The sequence below is a fragment of the Malaya genurostris genome, chromosome 2 (genome assembly GCF_030247185.1).
Source record: "Malaya genurostris strain Urasoe2022 chromosome 2, Malgen_1.1, whole genome shotgun sequence".
NCBI lineage: Eukaryota > Metazoa > Arthropoda > Insecta > Diptera > Culicidae > Malaya > Malaya genurostris.
The window spans coordinates 344,952,644-344,975,889 of NC_080571.1; the positions used below are offsets into that span (position 1 = coordinate 344,952,644).

The following is a 23,246-nucleotide window of genomic DNA, read 5'->3' on the forward strand; positions in this document are numbered from 1 at the left end:
GATATGTCAATGTTTGGGTGAGATTTGTGACCGCAATCATTTTATCTGGGTTGGGGCCATGATGCGCTCGGAAGGTCAATGTACGAGAACCTGGATGAGTACGATCGCAGTCCAGTCTTTGAAGCATTGGATCCGAAAGTCGTTCAAATTATCAAATTAGCTATAATTTCACCGTTTTCTACGGAATATTTAATTGAAAGACACTACTTAAAACAGTAAGTTTTGATAAAAAATAAAACGATTTTATCTAAGTATTCGATTAATCCGTGCGCTAGCAGTTCAATCTGTATAATTAGTGCAACTTAGTAGCTCAACATGAATTGCAAAATAGACTTAATTTTCTAATGTGCCAAAGTACGAAAATCTGTCGAAACCGAAACACCAAAAAGGTAATTTTAACTTTAAGGTCATCCGTCTCCTACGACAAAAAAAGGCTTTTCATTCATTTCAGATTTCAACACAATACACTTTTTCGTTTTGTTTTGACTACCGACTTTTGTTTGCGCATGTTGAGTTTGGGAAAATTTGATTTTGGTCACATTATTTTTATGAAGCTGGTGCTTCTTCACATTGCACCGTGAAATATTGGTTTCGAGAGTATCGGGGTGGCCGAAACTTCACTACCGATGAAGTCCACGGCGACACATCGTCCTTCACTAGAGATGGTCGGGTATCGGGTATTTTACCCGAAACCCGACCCGTACCCGTACCCGACGGGTTTTTGGTCGGGTACGGGTAAAAAATTTTATTTTCAATCGGGTACGGGTCGGGTACGGGTAAAAAATTTTACTGCTCACTCGGGTACGGGTCGGGTACGGGTAAAAAAATTTATCGCTCACTCGGGTACGGGTCGGGTACGGGTAAATGTTTTTTTCGGATCGATTACCCGACCATTTGTACTTCACATAAATATGTTTACACGTTGACGAGATTTTTTCATTGCAAACAGTTTAATAATCAATTTGATTCAAGGGGTTTTGACATTCCCGCCTAGGACCAGACCTGTCAAACGGCATCTTTTTCCAGAAAAAAACATTTTTTTCTTCATGAAAAGTTATGTGAATATTTCCCGCCCTACTTTGTTTATAACATATTTAATAAGACACACTGCCTTAGCTCTATGATGTTGCGGTCGGAATCTACTTTTCACGTAGGTTTTAATGGACTGCCATTTTAAAGCTGTTTAATGCACAATCCAGTAAAAATTATTTGATTCATATACTGCCCATACTCGCATATCAGTCTCATATCGATTTTCGCCAATTTTGAGTTAGCTTGAGGAATGGAGTCATTCCTCAATATACTCTCAGAAATTGCAATGAAAGTTGAGGGTTTGTTCAGTAAAATATAAAAAATATCAACTCATTTCTGTGTCCCATATGCTAAATATCAGCATATCAGTTCCATTCAGTGCAAAATTTCAATAATTTCATTTGTTGCAATATTGGAACAGCAAAGGTGTATTACCGATATTTCATGTAATAATACCAAGATTTTGCATTAGGGAGCAAAGCAAAGTCTTGGCATTACATTCCTTTCGTGGAATTTGGCCTTTCTCTTTCAACAGACTTCGCAGCCGATTCTTAGCGTACAGAATCATTGCATGGCTAGTACTATGAATCCTACTGACACTAAGAATCCTTCCAGGTCGGGGCTCGAACATACGACAGCTGGCTTGTAAGACCAGCGTCCTATGCATTGAAGCGCCAACCCGGGACCAGCATTAGGGAGCACAATAAATAAAAAAAATCGGAAATAAACTTTTGATCGTCTTTTTCTCAACATGCCGATTTCCCATATGGGACTGATATGCAAGTATGGGCAGTATATAAAATGTAGTGTAGTACTCATATCACATTCAGATACCAGAAAACTGTTATTTTAAATATTGGTTAGAGATTTTCAAAATTTTCATAAAAATCATTGGGATTCTTACCATAAAAACATGAACATTTATTTCAGAAAATCTACATAGAAGTTCTTATTATTCTGCACTTCTGGGTGGTGTCACCTCACTTTAAATGACACCGATTGATGGCACAGCAAGTTGGGCTATATTGCTAGTTAATTTTCGTTTCATTTCACTGGACTACAAGTGAAAATCTCGATGCGTGACAACGTGGAGTCGCAAAAGTAAGGGTGAAAATCTTTTCTCGTGAAATACTCAAATTTTCACCGTGTTAACTCGTTGAGGGTTCCACCGGTTCAATGGCTGTAAAAACCACCAGCTACCGATAACATCGTGGGTGTGGGTTTGTGAGGTTTACAAAACGGGCATAGTTGACAGATTAATTTAAATCAAAATCATAATTAATTTTGCTTTGTAGTAAAAAATTGTAACCAAAAAAATTTCCTACGAATGTTCAAACTACTTACACTTGAAGGACTCACCGTTCACCATGTTCAAAATTGAATTTTTCACACCGGGAATACACGTACATTGTTTGATTCTTTGGTCGAACTGATAACACACTATTCATTTTAGGGGATGTTCGCATAACATTCATTTTCGTCACGTATAATATTCAATTTGACATTTAGAACTATTTTACGTGATTTTTCAAGTGATTCGAATGTGAATTTTTATGTGTGTCAAGATAACGAGCACGCTTACTTATAGTTCTAAAGAATTGGATCAAAAGTCGCACTGTTTCGTAAAAACCATACCTACCCAAAATTGAGTACAACGGGTATTACGACATATTGGGTAAATATGCTTTTTGAAAAATTTGAGTAGATATTACTCGCTTTTGTTGACATTTGTAAATGAGTGTAAAGTACCAAAGACATTGGAAATCTACAGGGTCCGCCATCTAACATTTATTTTTGAGCTAGCGGTTATTTCGACATTGGTAACCTAAATGTCACTTCTGATTTGACAGAAACTTAGTTGTATCCTTCCGCTGAACGAAAATGGTTGTGTATACGCTTGAGGACCGCGTGAAAATAGTGCAGTTTTACTTTCAAAATCATGGTAATGTTGCGAAATGTGTGCAAAAAAATCATCTTCTCGGATGAGGCACATTTTCATCTCGGCGGGTATGTTTACCGGCTGCTCGGCCATCCATGGAAGTTGACCATCAATGTTAACTTCCCTCTCTGAGCAGCCTAGATAGCCGTGTAGTGTCGGTAGCGGTTTCCCAACTGCTAAGAATAACGCTACGGTCCACCTGTACCGGTGGTATAAGTCCACCAAACAGGTAAGCCGTGTGGCATCCGGCGGAATTATTTTTTACCAAGAATTGATCCACTGGTTTCCTATTCCATGTCGTAAAAGGCCACAAAAATAGGAACTCCTAAGTCAAGGTGTATTTCCGTGCCGATGGCTGAATGGCTGCAGGAGGTTAAACATTGCAGTCGTGAACGGAATATCTTGGGTTTTTCCCTTACTGGATACACGCAATGCTTAGCAATCGACTTCTTTGTTCATCGCTTCGGCAAGCAGAGATTAGAAAGCTGAGTGTCTGTGGGTGTCCTCAAGGTGGTGTACTATCCCCACTTTTATGGAACCTAGTCGCTGATAGTTTGTTAAGGAAACTTAATAACCTTGGATTTCCGACTTATGGTTTTGCCGACGATTATCATATATTGATGACCGGTATAAGCATTAACACTCTCTTTGATTTAATGCAGCAAGCCCTGCGATCTGTTGAACAATGGTGTTGTCAGGTTTGGATTATCTGTAAATCCGGGCAAAACATCAATGGTGCTTTTCACTCATCGTAGGATAATTACAGGAGCTCGTCCGTTGCAGTTCTTTGGTTCAGAGGTCACTGTGGTCGATCAAGTTAAATACGTCGGGGTTATTCTTGACTCAAAACTGAATTGGTCTGCTCACATTGATTTCAGGATTAAAAGAGCTTGCATGGCTTTCGGCCAATGCAGACGAGCTTTTGGAAAATCATGGGGACTCAAACCCAGATATATTCATTGGATCTACACAACTATCGTTAGACCAATTTTAGCATATGGATGTCTTGTATGGTGGCAGAAAGGAGAAGTCGCGACAGTTCAGTCAAAGCTAAATCATCTCCAAAGGATGGTCCTAATGGCGATGACAGGAGCATTCACGACAACTCCTACTGCTGCTCTAGAGGCGCTACTGTGCATTAAACCACTACATGTATTCCTAAAACAAGAAGCATTATCTTGTGCATACCGTCTTAGGGTTACAGGGCTTTGGAACAGTAACCCATTAGAATATGCTACCAGTCACACTCGCTTGTGGTCTCAAATGGTTCCGTGGGATGAGTATTTACTCGCTCCTAGTGACCTAACTCTCACATGCAGTTTTCCTTTTAAAACATTCAATGTGAGCTATCCTCTTCGTTAGGAATGATTGTCTGGTTGTCTGGAACGACAACTAGATGAACACATAGTTTGTTTTACGGACGGTTCTCTGTTGAATGGTCGTGCTGGTGCTGGTATCTACTGTCGTGAAATAGGCTGGAGCAGTCTCATTCACTTGGTAGATACTGTACTGTGTTCCAAAGCAGAAATCTACGCAATTCTGTGTGGAGTACAATCGGCACCTCAGCAGAGGATCTGTGGTAAACGTATTTATTTTTGTTCCGACAGTCAGGCAGCCTTAAAAGCACTCAGTTCGAATGACTCACGGTCGAATCTAGTGATCGCATGTCGAACTCAAATTGAAGACCTCAGCATTTCAAATGCTGTTTACTTCATATGGGTACCCGGCCATTCTGGTATTACTGGAAATGAATGGGCTGATGAGTTGGCTAGAGCTGGTGCAACGAATGATTTCGTTGGTTCTGAACCAGCTTTACCACTTTCAACTAGTTGGATAAAGCACAAGATACGTTCTTGGGCTGCATCCAAACATGCCAGCTACTGGCGCAGCTTGCAAACTTGCGCTCAGACAAAAGCATTTCTACCAGATTTAAATCTGAAAATGTTAAAGTGTCTACTGCATTTCTCCAAGTATCATTGAAGTATTCTGGTCAGAGCTCTGACTGGACATTGCAAACTCAATTATCACATGGCTACTATTCAACGTGCTGAGTATTATTCGTGTGATTTGTGTGAATGCGATTATGGTACTTCATATCATCTGATATGTAACTGTCCCGCATTGACGCAGCTACGTATCCGGGTTTTTGGTTCTCCATACATGGTTGAGTCTGTGTATGCGGAGCTAAAATTGAAGGATATTCTCTCGTTTCTCACCCAATGTGGTAAGGAGCTATAGTCAGAAGGGTTCATCGTTCTTCCTGGAGTGAATGAATCCCTTCTGTATTCACCTTAAATAGGGTTTGGCAGATTGTTTGGCATCCTCTGGGGGGTACCGCATTTACTTCTGCTCGTACATACTGCGAGTCGTTCTGCATTCTTCCGGGAGTGCAGAATGGTGTCGCTTTTGTAAGATCTCTAAATCCTCTCGGGGGTTGGAGGTTTTATTAACAGCAGACTGTTCGGGACCTCGTAGAGGTTCAGAATTTCCTTCTGCTTCCACTAAATGTGATCCTCAGCAGATTGTTCAGCATCCCTTAGGGGTGCAGAATTTACTTCTGCTTTTATGTGCTTTTGTGTCGTCAATTTTTCCCATCCTCCTAGTCCAACCCTTACCATTTCCTTTCAATCCTTCCCTCTTATATATCGGGAAAATGATGCTAAAAACAAATTGATGGCAAGGCACAAATCTCCAAATATCAAGGGGAACGTGCCATTTGAGCCAATTTGTTCTGATTCCTGATTCCTGAAATGTCACTTCTGATTTAACAGAAACTTAGTTGTATCCTTCCGCTGAACGAAAATGGTTGTGTATACGCTTGAGGACCGCGTGAAAATAGTGCAGTTTTACTTTCAAAATCATGGTAATGTTGCGGAATGTGTGCAAAAAAATCATCTTCTCGGACAAGGCACATTTTCATCTCGGCAGGTATGGTAATAAGCAAAATTGTCGCATCTGGGGACGGAAAACCCGCACGTCATCATGGAGAAGCCGATCTCAGAGAGTGACGGTTTGGTGCGGATTTTTGTCTGGCGGTATCATTGGGCCTTTTTTCTAAGAAAATGAGGCAGGAGCCGCCGCCACGGTCAATGGCGAGCGGTACCGCGTCATCATTAGCGATTGGTTCTTCCCGTTACTTGAAGAGGAAGACTTGGACACCTTTTGATTCCAACAAGACGGCGCTCCGTGCCACACAGCCAACGCTACGATCGATCATCTGTGCACAGTCTTCGGAGATCGAATTATCAGTCGAAATTCGGATGTCGTTTGGCCGCCTCGGAGCTGTGATTTGACACCGTTAGACTATTATCTTTGAGCGGCTGTCAAAGATAAGTGTTATGTGGACAAGCCAGAGACAATTCAAGCCTTGAAGGATAACATTCGTGCATCCATAGCTGAAATAAAGCTGCATACAATCGAAAATGTATTAAAAAGCTGGACCGACCGTATGGCGTACTGCAAGGCCAGCCGAGGCAGCCATTTGAATGACATTATATTTCACAATTACCCGGAAGGACTGTACTTTAATATGAAAAAATAAATTTTGAATTCGGATGAACCGTTTGTTTTTTTATGCATGTTTAAAAAAGTTCCATTACATTATTCATGCTCCACAGTGTATTTATATGTTTAAAAGTAAACAATCATTTTAATGTATTTTTCTTACCAACTAGAGCCTGATACGGCTCGATATCTAAAACACTTTATTTTTTCCATACTGAATTTTGGTAAAATTTTTACTACTCATTCGGGTCGGGTACGGGTACAGGTAATTTTTAATCGGGTACGGGTCGGGTACGGGTAAAATTTTTTATTTTTTTTCGGGTACGGGTAATTTTTATTTATTATTGATCGGGTACGGGTCGGGTACGGGTAATTTTTTTAATTTTCAATCGGGTACGGGTCGGGTACGGGTAAATTTTTTTGCTGACCACTCGGGTACGGGTCGGGTTCGGGTATAAGAATTTCTATACCCGACCATCTCTATCCTTCACTACGGTTGCAAAAGACGATGTCAAAAAATTCGGTTCGTCAACGATGTAGGACGATGTCAAAAAATACATTTATTCTAAATCACGTCAACGTCTGAATAAACACATAAGCTAAATACACCTCGATTGCTTGCCATTTACAAAAGATTGGTAGTCTTTCTAAAATGTTTGAATCTATTTAATGCAAGCAGTGCATTAAGGGGGGGTGGCTGGTGAATGGAACAGTGAGCTCGGAAAATGATTTGCTCTCTGTATTCGAAATGGGTCAACGGAATTCGATTGAGTTAATACATCTCGGAGTCCTAGACTAAAGTTATTTTCATGTATAAACGAAACACAAATCTTTTTGCCTTTCTCATATAGAAAGGTTATGCAATCACTGTGAAAACCGACTTTTGAACCGAGGCCCGGAGGGCTGAGTGTCATATACCATTCGACTCAGTTCGTTGAGTACGCAAAATGTCTGTGTGTGCGTATGTGTGTATGCAACTTTTTTTTGCACAACTTTTCTCGGAGATGGTTGAACCGATTTTCACTTACTTTGATTCAAATGAAAGGTCTTGTGGTCCCATACAAAATTCCTGAATATTTTTTGGATTCGATTTTCGGTTCCGGAGTAATGGGGTACAATGTGCAAACAAATGAAAATATGTGTTCTAACTTTTCTCATAGATGGCGCGACCAGAGCTGCTAAATGTCACTATCAACGACCAACTTTGCACGACGAAGATTGGAAAGTTTATGTCACTGGACTGCTGCCAACCAGGCTCTACCAATCATCAGATATTGAGTGTCTGAGAGCCGATCTGTCATAACTTAAATTCTCTTGATATTATACTCACCAGGACGCTCATTGATTGCCGATGCGATTGATATTATTATCTACATTTCTCCTGTCACTGCTTGATTACGATGTGACTAAATATTAATCAAGCAGCATAAACACTGAATTAAATTCATGTACACCAATAAACTCCGAAATCCGATTACTTTTTACAAAGAACAATTAACTTTATCAATTTATGTTTATGTTAGTACTCTCATGGAATTTTTTTACTTCAACAGGGAATAGGAGAATGAGAGAGAGAACAAAATGCGTCACCTGTCTTTGACTGAGTATACTTCTACTTGGTCATTGAACTATCGAGTTTGACAGACACTTTGACCGTACCGATTATAGTCAGTGGTGGTAAATTGCGAACCGAACGCCGATGCTTCTGCAAATTTATTCAAAACTGTTCACCGAGCGTAAGCATGCGATAGGTTCGAAAACTAGTCCCTCGTTTAATGCGATGGTGGTCTGTGCTCGGTGTTCGGCGAAGCAATCTATTTCGAACCGTTCGGTTGGCGGACCATCGGCGAGGGGTCGAGTAAACTGCGTTCGATACGATGCTTTGTTGATTTCAAGTCTCGCATCCTGGTTTTGAAATTATCACTGCACACGTGATCAGCACAAAAAGAATTCTTTTGCTCGATTGATAAAACGATCAAAAGCAATTGAAATGGCATTATTTTTGACATTATCAGTGTGCGTAGGGTGGCTCGATATGGAAAATAGCAAGTTTTTGATCTTTTGCAAATTTTATGGTTTTACCAATTTTTATATATATAAAAAATAGGTATAGAATTCGCTCAAACTTTCGAAAATTTTTCCGAGGCCCGGAGGGCCGAATGACATATACCAATCGATTCAGCTCGACGAACTGAGCAAATGTCTGTGTGTGTGTGTGTGTGTGTGTGTGTGTATGTGTGTGTGTCCGTATGTGTGTCGTCAACTAAGAGGTCGAGATCTCAGAGATGGCTGGACCGATTTTCATCAAACTAGTCGCAAATGAAAGGTCTCCCCGTCACCCAAAACGCTATTGAATGGTTTTGAGATCGGATGTTTACTTTTTGAGTTATACAAAGTTTTATGTCAAAATTTTCAGTTTTTTGACAGTATCTGTCACAATTGACCTTGAAAACAGAATATGTTTTCAGACTTAGATTCCGCACGGTAATACCTATCCAACAAGCCATAGATTGTTAAAATCCGTCCATTTTTAACGGAGATATCGAAATTTTTCTGTAAGCGACTTTTCCCCCTATTCCAGCAGTAGGAGTTTTGAGCGCTGTATGACAAAGAAATGCTTGGGAGCAACGAAAAACACGATTTTTTATACTGTTACATACAATTGTTTCTAAGAACCAAAAGGATTGTGTACAGCATTCTTTTTCATGACATTTAGCCTCGGACCGATTTTGGCACGGCTCGTTTTTGGCAACATAATCGTTCGAATATGACATATATAAACCAGATGATGGCAGAATTTTTTTTAATTATTTTGTTTTAAACTACTTACAGCAATAAATGCTGGAACAACATAACATCCATATACCATTCGAATCAGTTCGTCGAGATCAGCAAATGCGCGTGTGACAAATAACTTCAATTAATTTTCTCGGAAAGTTTCTTTTCTACAAATTCAGATTCATACGAAAAGTCGTATGCTCCCAAACAAAGTTCCTGCATTATGTTTGGTTCCGACCTCTGGTTTCGGAACTACAGGATGATATGTGAAACGAAATCAAAATTGTGTAACTCATTTTTCTTGAAGATGGCTGAACCGATCTAAGATGCAAATGAAATCTAAGAATCATCTAAGATTCAAATGAAAAGTTTCAAAGTTCTATAAAACATCTTGCTTTTCAGTCAGATCCAACTTCCGGTTTCGGGGATTGTATAAAAATGTCTATTCCACATAATTTAATCAGGTTTATCGGGTTAGCAGATTTGGATAGTCGATAAAAAAATTAACTTTTTTCAGTTTTAGTGGTATTCAGTTGTCGATCAGAAGGCACCTAAAAATTTAATTCGTGCTATGATCTCTCAAAGATGTCTTAACTGATTTTCAAATGTTTTGAAACAAATGTAAAGTGTACAGCTACTCAGGTGAATTTATCTGACTTCGGCCATACCGCTTTTAAAATTCCGGTTCCAATATAAAATCGTTTCTCAAAGCTCAATCGTTTTCTCAAAAAAAGCCTAATCAAATTTCAGAAACAAAAATTTTAATTAAAACAAACTTATATACAAAAATTAATTATTTTATCCAATTATGACTTCCGGTTAAAATTCAAACCGATATAGAAGATGACAATCCCGAAAAGCTTCAAAGTTGAACTCAAAACTGTTGTAATTTATTCGTCATATGGCCATACGAATCGGTTTGGGTTATGCTGGTTACTGAATATCGGCTCTGGAAGTACCTTAAATTACCGTAAACTCTAAAGTTGAACTTACATGGCATGTTTGATCGATTATCACACTTCTAGATTCAAATTCGATCCGATTTGCAGTTTCGACATTACAGAGTAATAAGTGATTAAAATCTCAAATTGTCGCTTAAAACGAGGGTCATTAAAATAATGTCATGAAAACTTAAACACCGAAGAATATTCATGCAAAAAACACATGCGGATTGATAAAAATAGGTATCATCTCACTGCTAGGTGGATTAAACACGTTTTTGTTTATAGAATCAATAACAATAAGAATTGAATAATTTGGAACATTTTCAGCGCTGTATGGTGGCTGAATATGTAAAATTTGTAAACTTTTTGACCATAATTTGGACATTTTTAGTAAACGTAGAGTGACTCAATAGGAAAAAGGGATTTATTTTTACTTTTTCAAATTCGATGTTTAATAAATTGGTGAGTCAATAGCAAATAAAATTGAGTTATTTCAGGCATTTTCAACGAGCGTAAGGTACCTGTATATGGAAAATATTTTGACTAATGTTAATTCGATGCTCTATTGATTGGTGAATCAATAGCAGTTCAAATAAGATAATGTTGAACATTTTCAGCGATCGTAGGGAAGTTTAATATAAAAATTTGAAAATATTTTGATTTATGCTGTTTTAATCTTCAATTGATGAGCGAATCATCATTGATGAGCAGGTAAAATTGGATGATTTTTGACGTTTTTAGCGAGCGGTGGTTCAATATGAACATTTTGACTTTTTGCAATTAAAGTTAGTTAATTTTGGATATTCTCAGCGAGTGCTGGATGGCTTAATATAGAAAATAGTAATTTTTATACTATTTCCAATTCCATACCAGTACTGGTAAAAAACACCAAACACCAATGCTTTGTACATATTTGTTCAAAAATATTTTCCTAGCAAAAATATGCAAAAGCTGTTCATTCGGTTTACGGTAAAGTTCGGTTGCTGTTCAGAAAAGCAATATATTTCAAACCATTCAGTTGACAGACCATCGGGAAAGGTCAATTGAGCTCCATTCGATGCGTAGTTTTATTATTTATGGTTCGATGACATGCCTACCTATTTCAGGTGATAAGCGAAGAAATAGCGTGTCAAAATCAAGGCACTTCGAAGATTTGCATGTTTAAATAGTATGGTTCACCACCACTACTATTGATATATTAAACAATACAGCATCCAATTTGCCAAACCAACTCACAATTTCTCATATAAAGCTGCGTTACCACCGAAAAAAATGCTTAAAATTCTAATATTCCAATTGCTATTAATTAAACATTGAATTAGCAAAAGGTAAAATATTCCCATATTTTTATATAAAGCCAATCTACGACCCACTGAAAAAGTCTAAAATTATCATATTCGAATTTAATTCAATAAAGCATCGGATCTGTAAATTCAAATGCTAACATTTTTCAAATAGGACCACACTTCGCTCGCTGGAAATGTCCTATTGGAACTGCTATTGATTCACCAATTAATAGAACATTGACTTGACATTGAATAAATAAATTAATTAATAAATTAGTCAAAAATTTTAAATTTTTTCAAATAGCACCAATTTGAACTGGTGGTCGAAAATGTCAAAACTATCACCATTAAATGGAATATAAAATCAGTAAAAGTCAAAATATTTACAAATATTCATATTGCGCCACCCTACGATCGCTGAAATTGTAAAAAATTATCCTAATCGAAATGCTATTGATTGATCAATCAATAGAGCATCGAAATGAGATTAGTCAAAAAATTTATATTTTCCATATACAGGCACCCTACGCTCGTTGAAAATGCCTGAATTATCCTAATCGAAATGCTATTGATTAACTTATCAATAGAGTATCAGGTTTGCAATAGTTCAATAATTTGCAATTTTTCACATTGAGCCACTCTACCTACATTCACATAAAGTATGCAAAATTATTTGATTCGAACTTCTATTGATTCATCAATCAATGGATCACCGACTTGGCAGTAGTCCAAAATTTACCACAACTGATTATAGTTGACGATGATTTTAGTCAGTCTGTCAAGGTCATTTGACATGACTGACAATTTGCAGCTCTGGGCGCGACCGATTTTCACAAACTTAGGTTCAAATGAAAGGTTCCTGAATAAAGTGTGTTAAAAATTTTATACCATCACTAAAAATGGTAAAAAATCGTAAAAAGTTTTCCAAATCGACCTCAAATCTTCTCCAATTGATAGTTTTTATCAGTAGACGGTCAAACAAATCGATTTCGGTTATTCTTTTAAGAATCGAAGAAAATTATTTTGAAGAATACCACAGTATTGTATATGATAGTATGATTGATATGAGAAAGGCATCATTACACCACTAGGTGGATTAAAACAGGTTTTGCCTTTCTCTATAGAAAGGTATTAGAATTGCTGGAAAAACCGACTTTTGAACGGAGCCTCGGAGACCCATAGTGTTATATACCATTCGATTCAGTTCGAAGAGATCGAAAAATGTCTGTGTGTGAATGTATGTGTGTGTGTGTATGTGTGTGCACTTTTCGAAGATATTTGAACGCGCTCAATTTTCTCAGAGATGGCTGAACCGATTTTAACAAACTTGGGCTGGTTTGAAAGCTACTGTCGGGCCATTGATCAAGTTCGAAGATCAAATGGCTGTGACTTTTGGTTCCGGAGATATGATTGTAACACATGGATCAATAAGTCCCGAGACTAAAGCAGAGATGGCGCTCGTAGTAAACCAGTAACCACGTCTTTCTAGAGTACTAGCCTTTGCTTGAAACGGGTCAAAATTTTAAGTCGATCCGACCAGAAACAGCTCAGTTATCGAGGTTGGAGTAAAGTCGTTTTGTAGTTTGTTTAAAAAATGGAAAAAAACGAGTTTCGTGTTTTGATAAAACATTGTTTTTTAATGGGTAAAAACACCGTGCAAGCGAAACAGTGGATTGAAAAATGTTATCCGGACTCTTGTCCATCAAAAGCAACGATTTGTTGGTGGTTCGCCGAGTTTAAACGTGGTCGTACCGACACAAATGACGCGGAACGCTCGGGTAGACCTGTGGAAGCCTTTACACCGGAAAATGTGGTGAAGTGACAAAAATTATAATGAAAGATCGTAAAGTGAAGCTCCGTGAGATTGCTGAGATGACACAGATATCATATGGAAGTATATTTACTATCCTTCATGAAAAATTGAGCATGAAAAAGGTTTTTTCCAAGTGGGTGCCGCGATTGCTTTCGATGGAACAAAATGCACCCTGCCACAAGTCGATAAAAACAATGGCGAAATTGAACGAATTGGGCTTTGATCTGCTTCCACACCCCCCATACTCGCCAGATTTAGCCCCCAGTGACTACTGGCTCTTTGCTGATCTTAAAAAAATGCTCCAGGGAAAAAGATTTGGCTCAAATGAGGAGGTCATCGCTGAAACTGAAGCTTATTTTGAAGCGAAAGATAAATTTTTTTATAAACATGGTATTGGAAAATTGGAAAAACGTTGGAACCATTGTATCACCCTAAAAGGTGATTATGTTGATGAATAAAAAAAAATTTTGCAAAAAAAATGTTGTTTCCATTGTTAGTCTCGGAACTTATTGATCCATGTGTTATAAATGACGTAACCGACAAAAAGCGTTGTATTTTAACGCGCTCAATTTTCTCAGAGATGGCTGAACCGATTTTCTCAAACTTAGAACGAAAGGCATTATGGTCCCATACAAAGTTCCTGAATTTCATTTCGATACGACATCCGGTTCTGGAATTACAGGGTCATATGCATAAAAAACGTGAGAATAATAAAACTCAATTTTCTCAAATAGGGCTGAACCGATTTTCACAAACTTAGATTCAAGTAAAAGAACTTGCAATATCAAACAAAGTTCGTTAACTTCATTTGAATTCGACTTCTGGTTCCGGAGTTAGAAAACGAAGAATGAAAGTTTATTTCCATCATGTAGCACTTTTTATTTATAACTCGTTTAGCAATGACTTCCAACCATTGTCGAGATCGTCCTACAGTAAATGGAATCGAAATTTCACTAAAGACAATATTCACCTCTATCGTAAGAAGTTTCGAGAGATTCAGCTGAACAAATTTAACAGTGCTACATACAATTTTTTTTCAGCATGAAGAAGAAGCTGTTAGATTCGTATCAAGACAAAACAAACAGTGCAGTGTGTTGAGCATAAAAGAAGATAACGCTGAACGTGTGTTGCGTATGTGCATAATAAATTATGTTCCTTCTTAGATATTTTAATCTGAACGCAAGGTATTCATTAAAGTGGCAACATTCCAGGGTCATCTCGACGTTTCGTGAAGCGGTAATGCTCAAAAGTTCAAGCACCTTAAAAAAAATCCCTATGCAAAATATGAGCTAATTCTGATATGGGTAAGAGGCAGGGATTTTTCACATGAATTGTACGTTTGTAATTACCCTAAAATGCAAAAAGTTCAGAACGAAAATGATTACATATTAAAGGATATAAACCAGTTTCAATCTGTGGCTGTTTGAACTGTACCGGCGCGGTTTGCTTACTGAAAGGTTACTGAAAAGTGTCTAGAGGTCATTCAAGTATCAACCAGTACCACAATCGCTCGCACTAATTGGCTGCGAAAATGATTACAAATACTACAAGTCTTATCAATCACGAATTCCACATTTTGGTATTTGGAGCTTCTAATTAATTGGTTGAAATCCACTCAAATCTAGGTCAAAATTTAATCTGGTGAAAACCAAGCAGAATATAATAAGTGACATTCTGCTCATTTGCTAATTTCTAATTCCTGTTTGTTACCGATGACGCGATCTCATTCCAAATTTTGAGTTATTTTAAGCAGTGAAACATCGCATAAAACATTCTGCCATACATTCATAATTTTGTTGACGTAGGTCAACATTTATTCCAATGCATATACGACATCCGTGACGATCGATCATTTGCACATGACTCACCATACCGATCGCCATACCCCACCAGGCTCAAATGACTTGTTTTGCTGAAGTATCTTGCGTTTTTTTTTTGCAGTGTTAGGTTAACTACACTTTTTTATCGCGCTCTTATAGAAACTGTATGACTAATATGCCTGTGCTGTAAGTTCAGTGTGTAGAGAACGACCTTTCTTTGTTTCTTTCATGCTTTGATTTTTCAATTTTCGCCGTATGAAAAGAAAATTACATTTCGCATGGGAGAATGAATTCACTACGCTACTTGTTTGTGCTATTGGATTTATCGTTTCTTCCAGTTTGATAACGACTGAGATACAACTAGTGTCACTCTGTACAAAGGGCAAAACGCATAAAATCGTTTGTTTTTTGTTTATGCTTTAGAATAGTATCATTGCGACTGAGCGAAGTCTAGTAATTTGGTAGTTGATATCTATTAGAAAAGAGAATCACTCTTATTCCTTAAGATTTGAATGCAGTCTTCCAATCCACGAAACGACTATTAATGATTCTAATTCACTAAGCTATCTCTAGTAGCAAATCACCAGGTGCGCAAGTTTAAAATGTCGTTTTTCATCAAATACTCGTTCAAAAATGATGGCTCTTGCTTCCTACACTTTTTGGTAATCGATCAGCATCTTTCGTTGACAACCCATTCATCAAGCCATTTTTGTTCATCATCGAAAGTTTGGAAGTGTTGCTTCGATAAAAAGAGGTAATAATTAGAAAACAACAGCTCTGGTGAATGCAGCGGCTGCGGTAGAAGTTCGCAGTCAAGCGTAGAAAAGGATTCTTTGGCCACGTTTGGTGAATGTCGTCCGTTCAGTTCGTGTGGAACCCATTTGACAACCTTTTGAATTTTTCCCATGGCTCTCAGGTGACCGGAAATGGAGTTACATTCAACGGTTTCGCCATTATTTGTTGTGTTTGTGTATCATTTTCGTTCAATAGTGATTGTAGTTCGTCATCTTCAAACTTTTTTCGGACGATTTTCCCGTCTTTTGTTAATAACTGTTACGACTAGATCCTCCGTCGATCGGAAATAATGCTGTAAGTAAACTATCTTAAATACAAGAAAAACAAAGCCGTTTATTTGAAATGGTTAATTAGACTTTAAGAAGAGTGATGTGAACCGGCAGACTAAAATTGAAACAATCCACTTCTTGAAGCAGATTCCAATTAAATGCGATCTACTGCGAGAGTTTGGTTGGCCATTGGAAAATTCACCTCAACTAGTCACATTTTGAAATTGATTTATTTCACTTGATTGAACCCAAACATCATCACTGGCCGTAAATGCTCTTTATTTGGCTAGAGATTCACCATGTTTAACACAAAATAAAAATATGTTTCTAGCTCGAAACCAAGAATACGACGTTTTTACGGCCTTCGGCTTTCGATTCTTCTAGCGGCTGGTGACGAACGTTAAACAATTTCTCCCACTTGGCGTGCGAATAGTATGGATTTTCGTGATGCGCAGGCAAAATTTTGACATATTGCTTCTCTTGCTTCGATGCCATTTTTAGACATGAAATTTTCGAAATCGAAATTTTTTTCGATGCCAAAAGTTTTAGGATTGCATGAGATTTTGTGTCATCTAAAAAAAAAATTTCGAATCGAATTTTGAGGACTTGAATTTTGAGGTTTCCGAAATCGAATTTTTTTTGTTGATTCCGAATGTCTAAGAACTACATGAAACGTAACTATTTTTGTTATCTCGACCAACAAAATTTTTTTTTGTCGTGAATACGACTTACTTTACTATGGGGCGCCGTTTTAAAATTTACCCTCTGAGAGAGTGGTAAGTTTTTGATCGTGAATATCTCCGGTTGTATCTAATGAATCAACATAATTTTTGCTACATGTAATCGGAAATATGATCACAATTTTATGATAAAATTTTCAGTTGTGTGACATAATCTCAAATAATTCAAAATTAAACTTTTCTGAAATGTTGAAACGAGTATCAAACAGGATAATTCATAAGGCGCGTTTGCCTTTCTCGTATTTTTAAAGCTCATAGCTCAGTGATCTGTGAAAAGATTTATATAATCTAACTACCAATAGAATCGAAAATTTTCAACTTAAGCGTGTAAAGAAAAAGCATTGAAGTATTTCAATAGGACACTATTGAAAAACCTGTTTCATTTGACCCATGTCAACACCAGCCAATCAGAACGCGTTCTGAAGGAAGAGAACAAAATATCTGCTGCTGTACAACAAATCGTTCGAGAAAAATGTTCCGAACGGTGTTTAATATCGTAGTGAGTTCCACAATTTGGTCCTTCGGAAAGGCATGAATGAATCCCGTACAGCATCCTGATAATTTCTTTCAATGAAATGCAAATCCGAAATGCAATAATCGAAAATTAAATTCTATATGCTGCTATTTTGATAGCCGTTAGGACCGCTTATTAGTAAAAAAGCTACAAACGAAATCACGTAAAAAGAAACCTCTTAACAAAAATTGGATCAGTTTGGATTCCATCGCCACTGCGAGCAGATGTTTTGTAAGTCGTTTGCAAAGCTAGTTTCGCTTCCGACAAGAGCGATTACGTCACAGCTGCCAGTCGTTTGCATTGGTGAAAAAACAACGAAAAGAGGACAACGGTGGAGAGCACCACACAAAATCAGCCGTTCTAATGGCTCTAAAAGTTTTCTAAAGAACTGTTAGGATTTCTTGCTCGCAAATCTTCAGTTTAGTGCAAATCTAGAACAGTTTGATTAGATTTGTGCAGTTTTTCGCTGTGTGAAATTCACAGTAATCGAGATCAAGTGAAGCCTTCTTTGTTTTTGCGAAAAATGTGGAAAAGGGGAATGCTTGCATAATTCATACAATTGATCAACTAATTGATATTCGGAAGTGTTAAGGAACATGTCAGTTATTTTCGTATTCACGACATCCAGTCATGTCTCTGACATTTCCCACCCGCCTTTTTAAATCTCGACTCTGAGACTAAGAATTTTGTGATTCTGAAATCGAAAAATTCTTCTTTATGCCAAATGTCTTAAAATTGTATGGAACGTGGAGATTTGGTGTTATCTCGAAAGGATTTCATGCAATTCTAGGACACAACAAAAAAAGCAATTTCGGAAATCTCAAAAAATTTCGGTCCCAGAATCGAGATTAAAAAAAAAATTTCGAGTTAATACAATATCTTGACGTTTCATGTAATTCTAAGGCATTTGGCATGAAAAAAAATCGATTTCGGAAATCTCAAAAGTCTCAGTCAAAATTTTTAAAAACAAAAAAAAATTCTAGAAAACACTTGATCTCGTCGTTTCAGAAAATTCAGAGGCATATGGCATCAAATTTTTTTTTCGATTTTAATAATCTCAAAGTCCCAGGAAGTCGATTTCGGAAATTTCATGCATTTTTTAATTTCGATGGATATGAAGCGATCACGCAACAAGAGATCAAGATCCAGGGAAGGCTTAGGGATCTGTTAGCTCTCTATTCGCCTCATCATCCATTGATTCGGTTGCAGTTGATCGTCTGAAGATCTGATAAGTATTTGACTGATTTTAGTTTCCATTTTGAGGTTATTTTTGACTTGCGTGAGAGATATTTCATATCCGGGACGGGACGTATTTTTGTAATTTTTTTCCCAAGGCTTGCCACAATAATATGACACGTGGTTTGCTGGTTTTCGTAGGTAACTAATGATATACAGATTCCGTCGTGAACGAATGTCAATGGCAACGGGATACAGAAGAATCATTAATTTGGCTTCCGACTTACCAAGTGTGAACTACCGGGTTTGTCGTTTATACTATCTATCAATTTGGTTTGAAGTGTTTGTCATTTTCAACAATTTTCTGGCCTAATAGTGTTCGGTTGGAAGCAGTTCTAGCGAGCTCAGACACGATTTCGGCGTTGTTAACGATACGTAATTCCGGAGCCATTATCTCGTAACGACAGGAAATGAGGACTGATGAAACAACGGAACAAGCGTTTCATCGAAAACGACAACAGACATTTTTATAAACATTTTTTTCTAAACATCTTAATCAGCAGTGCCTGCTGTAACCAAAATTCTGCAGTTGCAAATCGCCTGCCGAACTAACTAATTCTAAGGGATTCTGACAATTCCCGGTTTCCTGATTTTAGCGCTTTCATCAATTTTTCTAAGTATCCGTGAAAAAATGCGATTTTGATCCAGGAAAGCTGCGCTAACCCTTCTCGATCAAGATTCGGGCAGAGATGTCCGTCTCCTCTGTGTGACGAAGAGCAAGCAAAATTTCTCCCCTCGCACTGACAACTTCAACGAGAGCTCTTCTCTTTCACATATATACACCCTTGTTTATAAAGTGTGCACGCATCATGAGTGCGTTTGTTTATTTCCTTTTACCTCTTCCACCGGATCGCACCAAAATGCTAGAGTATTAGCTAATAAATTCTCTGAGGTGGATGCAGATACTTTCACAGAGGTGTACACGCCGGTGAGCACTCTGGTGTATGGTTTGCGTAGAAGAAGTGGAGGGCACGCAAAATCAGCAAAATAAAACAATTTATCGTTAAATTTTCATTTTTCATTGCAAATTTTTCATAGCAAGGCTAGATCTACTCTCTATTAATTGAAGTTCACAGAAGTGTTCACTCACCATCACGCGCCAGTGGTCACTTGGGTGTATTTAGACGAGAGCGCGTGAGAGCGATTCATGCGAAGAGAATGTGTTTCACTCGCGCCAGCTGCTTTAACCACAAGCACACACTCAAATGCTGTCTATTCGACACTGAGAAGAAGTGCGCTTTCCTCTTTGTGCGATGCTTCGTTTTTTGCATCCTCGGTGTGGACAAGAATCTGACGCCAGCGTGTATCACTCTGGTGAAATGCCATCTCTGGATTTGGGTAACGAACTAGTGCAGAATGGTAAATTCAATCCACTTTGCTTGCGGTGGAATGATGATGTACAGAAATGCAAAAAAGGTTTTAGAATCGTAAAGCTTCATGTTGCTCCATCCATCTACACTACAAAGTTTGCTCTGGATGTGGAATCGATAAACCTCATGCTATCCTACAAAACTCGAAAGATTTTGACGAGTTTGTGCAATTGTGGTCGCATTTTGAAGGGCTACCAATCGAGTTGTACCATCGGATGAAGCTCGCTCAACTCGAGCTAGTTTTAAATTGATTTGCTGTTGATTTGCAACGAATACCAACGATACTTATGCTTTTTCCTGGTTAGAAGAAAATCCCTTTTTTTACAATTAGAGATATGATCTTTGGCGACAATTATTCTCCGAGTACAGTACATGAAGAAGTTACCGTTAACAGTTCAACAACGAGAATCCGGAAGCGTAAATTCAGAAGAAAATGCCATCCAAATAGTGATAGACGTGAAGCACGTGTTCGTGAACTTAATGAAAAAACTATTGAAATGGTTTGAGAACGTTAAGCTTCTGTGGCGCTAAAACCAATGCCATTTAGAAGTAATCACACTGTATTAAATGACCGAAGTAGGCTTTTCGTGCGGGTTCAAATCATCACATTTCCCCTTGACTCTTTTCACTTGACATAAATCCCCTTTTTATGTGCCGGTCCGAGCTTGCACCAAAGGATGATGGTTTCCGGTGGTTATTTTGTTACCCTTCCGAATCAGAAGCAAGCCTGCTATCGGTATCTGTCATCCGCAGATCCGAGACACTCGGATAGGATTCGGTACATAAAACCCCTAATGGTAAAAAATAAATGGGAGTACGTCGTTTGGCATAATAATAGGTGCGTGTTAGACATAATCCTAGTTTGGCGAGATGATTCTGTGACATAAATTGAGCAATACTTCAAGATACATGGGTATTGCTTTCTATGCAACATAGCATACATTTGGGTTATACCAAATACAAATAATAATACGCCTAAGTCTCATACTAACGTATCGTCAATTTTTGGTTCATCAAATGATCAACTTAGCCTAGGCCCTTTCTTTTTTAGACCTTGGCAGGTCGTAGTTACCAAAAAATACACTTACTGGCAACATTATTTGATGTTGCTATGGTAATATTTGTTTGTTTAGAGATCCATAATAAATAAAAATTCACTATCAAATTTTCTCAAAGAATGGTAATGTCCATCATTAAATCATTTAGTTTGAGCTCTCTCTTTCCAGAGTAGATGGTAGTCGTTGTCAAGCATAGAACTTGGATTGGTTTTCTTGAAAGATCGACGAAAGAATAAACGTTACCATAATCTAATTTGCACAAAGATTGTATATGAACTTTGTGATCGTCCATACGAATGTGTTTTTTTTTAAACCGCCAATATCAGATATCATCGGATCATTCCGTATTATAATTTGTATTTGGTTATACTATGGCAGACAAGCTGTTGCTTCTGATACCAATTGCGCTATTGTAAAGCTAACTTTTTTCAATTGAATTTTAACTTGATGGAAAATAGTCTGAGAAAAAATAAACGATATTTCAATTATGCCAACGATTCGATTCGAATGGAAAATCTCTTATGAGTAATGAAATTATGTCGAACAAGTAGTGTCCGAAATAACAAAAGAAGAATGAAAAACTGTTCGACAGAAAAAAAAAGACACACGCGTAGGCATACTGGGATGTTGTGTTCCTGACAGCTCGAAAAATTTCTTTCATTCAGAATTCTGCTTAGGGTTACCACCCCTGCTCGGTAGCAATTTCATTTGGGGAAAAATGTTCCTGCACTTGAAGAGAAGAGTTAATTTTATCAACTTTCCTTGATACGCCAAAATTGTCATAAAATCATTGCAACGTTATACCTGAAGCTGGAAACGTTCTTAAGTACTGATTATACCATATTATTCCAGATTGTCATCCTAATTAACCGATGCGTAGGTGATGCGCATGATTTTGACTAAGTGAGCTAATTCTGTTCTTTGCAACACCATTTTTTATATCGATGATCAGTAATCTAATAGTTAATAAAGAGCATTAGCACTAGAGTTGTGGAACTCGATTTCCTATTAGATTGAAAGATTTTCGCAACGTGCTTCAAAACATTGACCGAGTATTTCAATTCAGACGAAAAGGAAGGAATTATGTTTTTGTAAACCAAGTATACTGTACTTTATTTCGTTAAAATAACTCGAAAACATAACCCTTCATTTATTTCAAAATTAAATTGAGGTAAAACTATATAGACAGTGCAAGTCCTCTGGCATGAATCTGTAAATGTTTACACTGAAAATAATTTGCCTACTAGCATCATATCCAAAGCATTTAAATTATCACTACTTGTAGTACACATGAAATTCATGAAAATATACACTTAACTCCTAAAATGAGTGTAGAAATTGTTGATATTTAGTGGAAATCATGCTACATTTATCTGAAATGCACATCAAAACGATAAGATATATCGTTACCTCTGGATTCTATATGAATTTCATACGAATGACACATTGTTTTCCACATAGATTCAGCTGACCGAATCAAGTGTTTTGCACATACATTTGTGTTGTACTCATTTCCACTAGAAAATGAAGAGTTTAACACAAGTAGTTTGATTCAATAGCAAAACACATCACATCCAAAGAAAAAACGCATCAAAGCTAAGTGAAAAACAATCCAGTCTTGCATCTTAGTGAATTTGCACATGAAATCCTGCACTGTTACAATTTGTAGGTCATGTAAGTTGTTAACTATACGAACCGATTTCGGATATACCTGTCTTTGGAGTCCGGTTCCGAAAGTTCCGGAAATTGTGACCAAAAACTCCAAAACAGAACACACTCACTTTTCTCCCCGACGCACGCATAAGAACGTGGACATAAATCAGTATAAATACACTAAGGTCTCTTTTTACACGGTATTTTTTCGCACGGTTTTTTTATACACGGCTTTTTTTGCACGGTTTCCGCAATTAACACGGTTTTTATTTACACAGTTCTCTCAATTAACACGGTTTCTGATGAGCATTTGAAAAGCACTGTCATTTGTTTTTTGAGAAAAATTAAAAGAAGGGACCAGGTTGTCTGTAAGAAAACGATTATGAGAGTTAATTTAAAGTTTGAAAGTGAACTAAAATCATTCATTCTACAATTCACGGGAGTTGACTGTCGTTCCATAAAATGATTAATTAGTCTTCAGATCTTGAATCACTG

General features: G+C 37.5%; 1 protein-coding gene across 3 annotated transcripts in view; it reads right to left on the reverse strand.

Annotated features, from left to right (window-relative positions):
• The window catches only part of LOC131431939 (proton-coupled amino acid transporter-like protein CG1139), a 41,852-nt gene that overhangs the window by 11,123 nt on the left and 7,483 nt on the right, over positions 1–23,246 (reverse strand). The gene's annotated exons all lie outside the window — the stretch shown is intronic.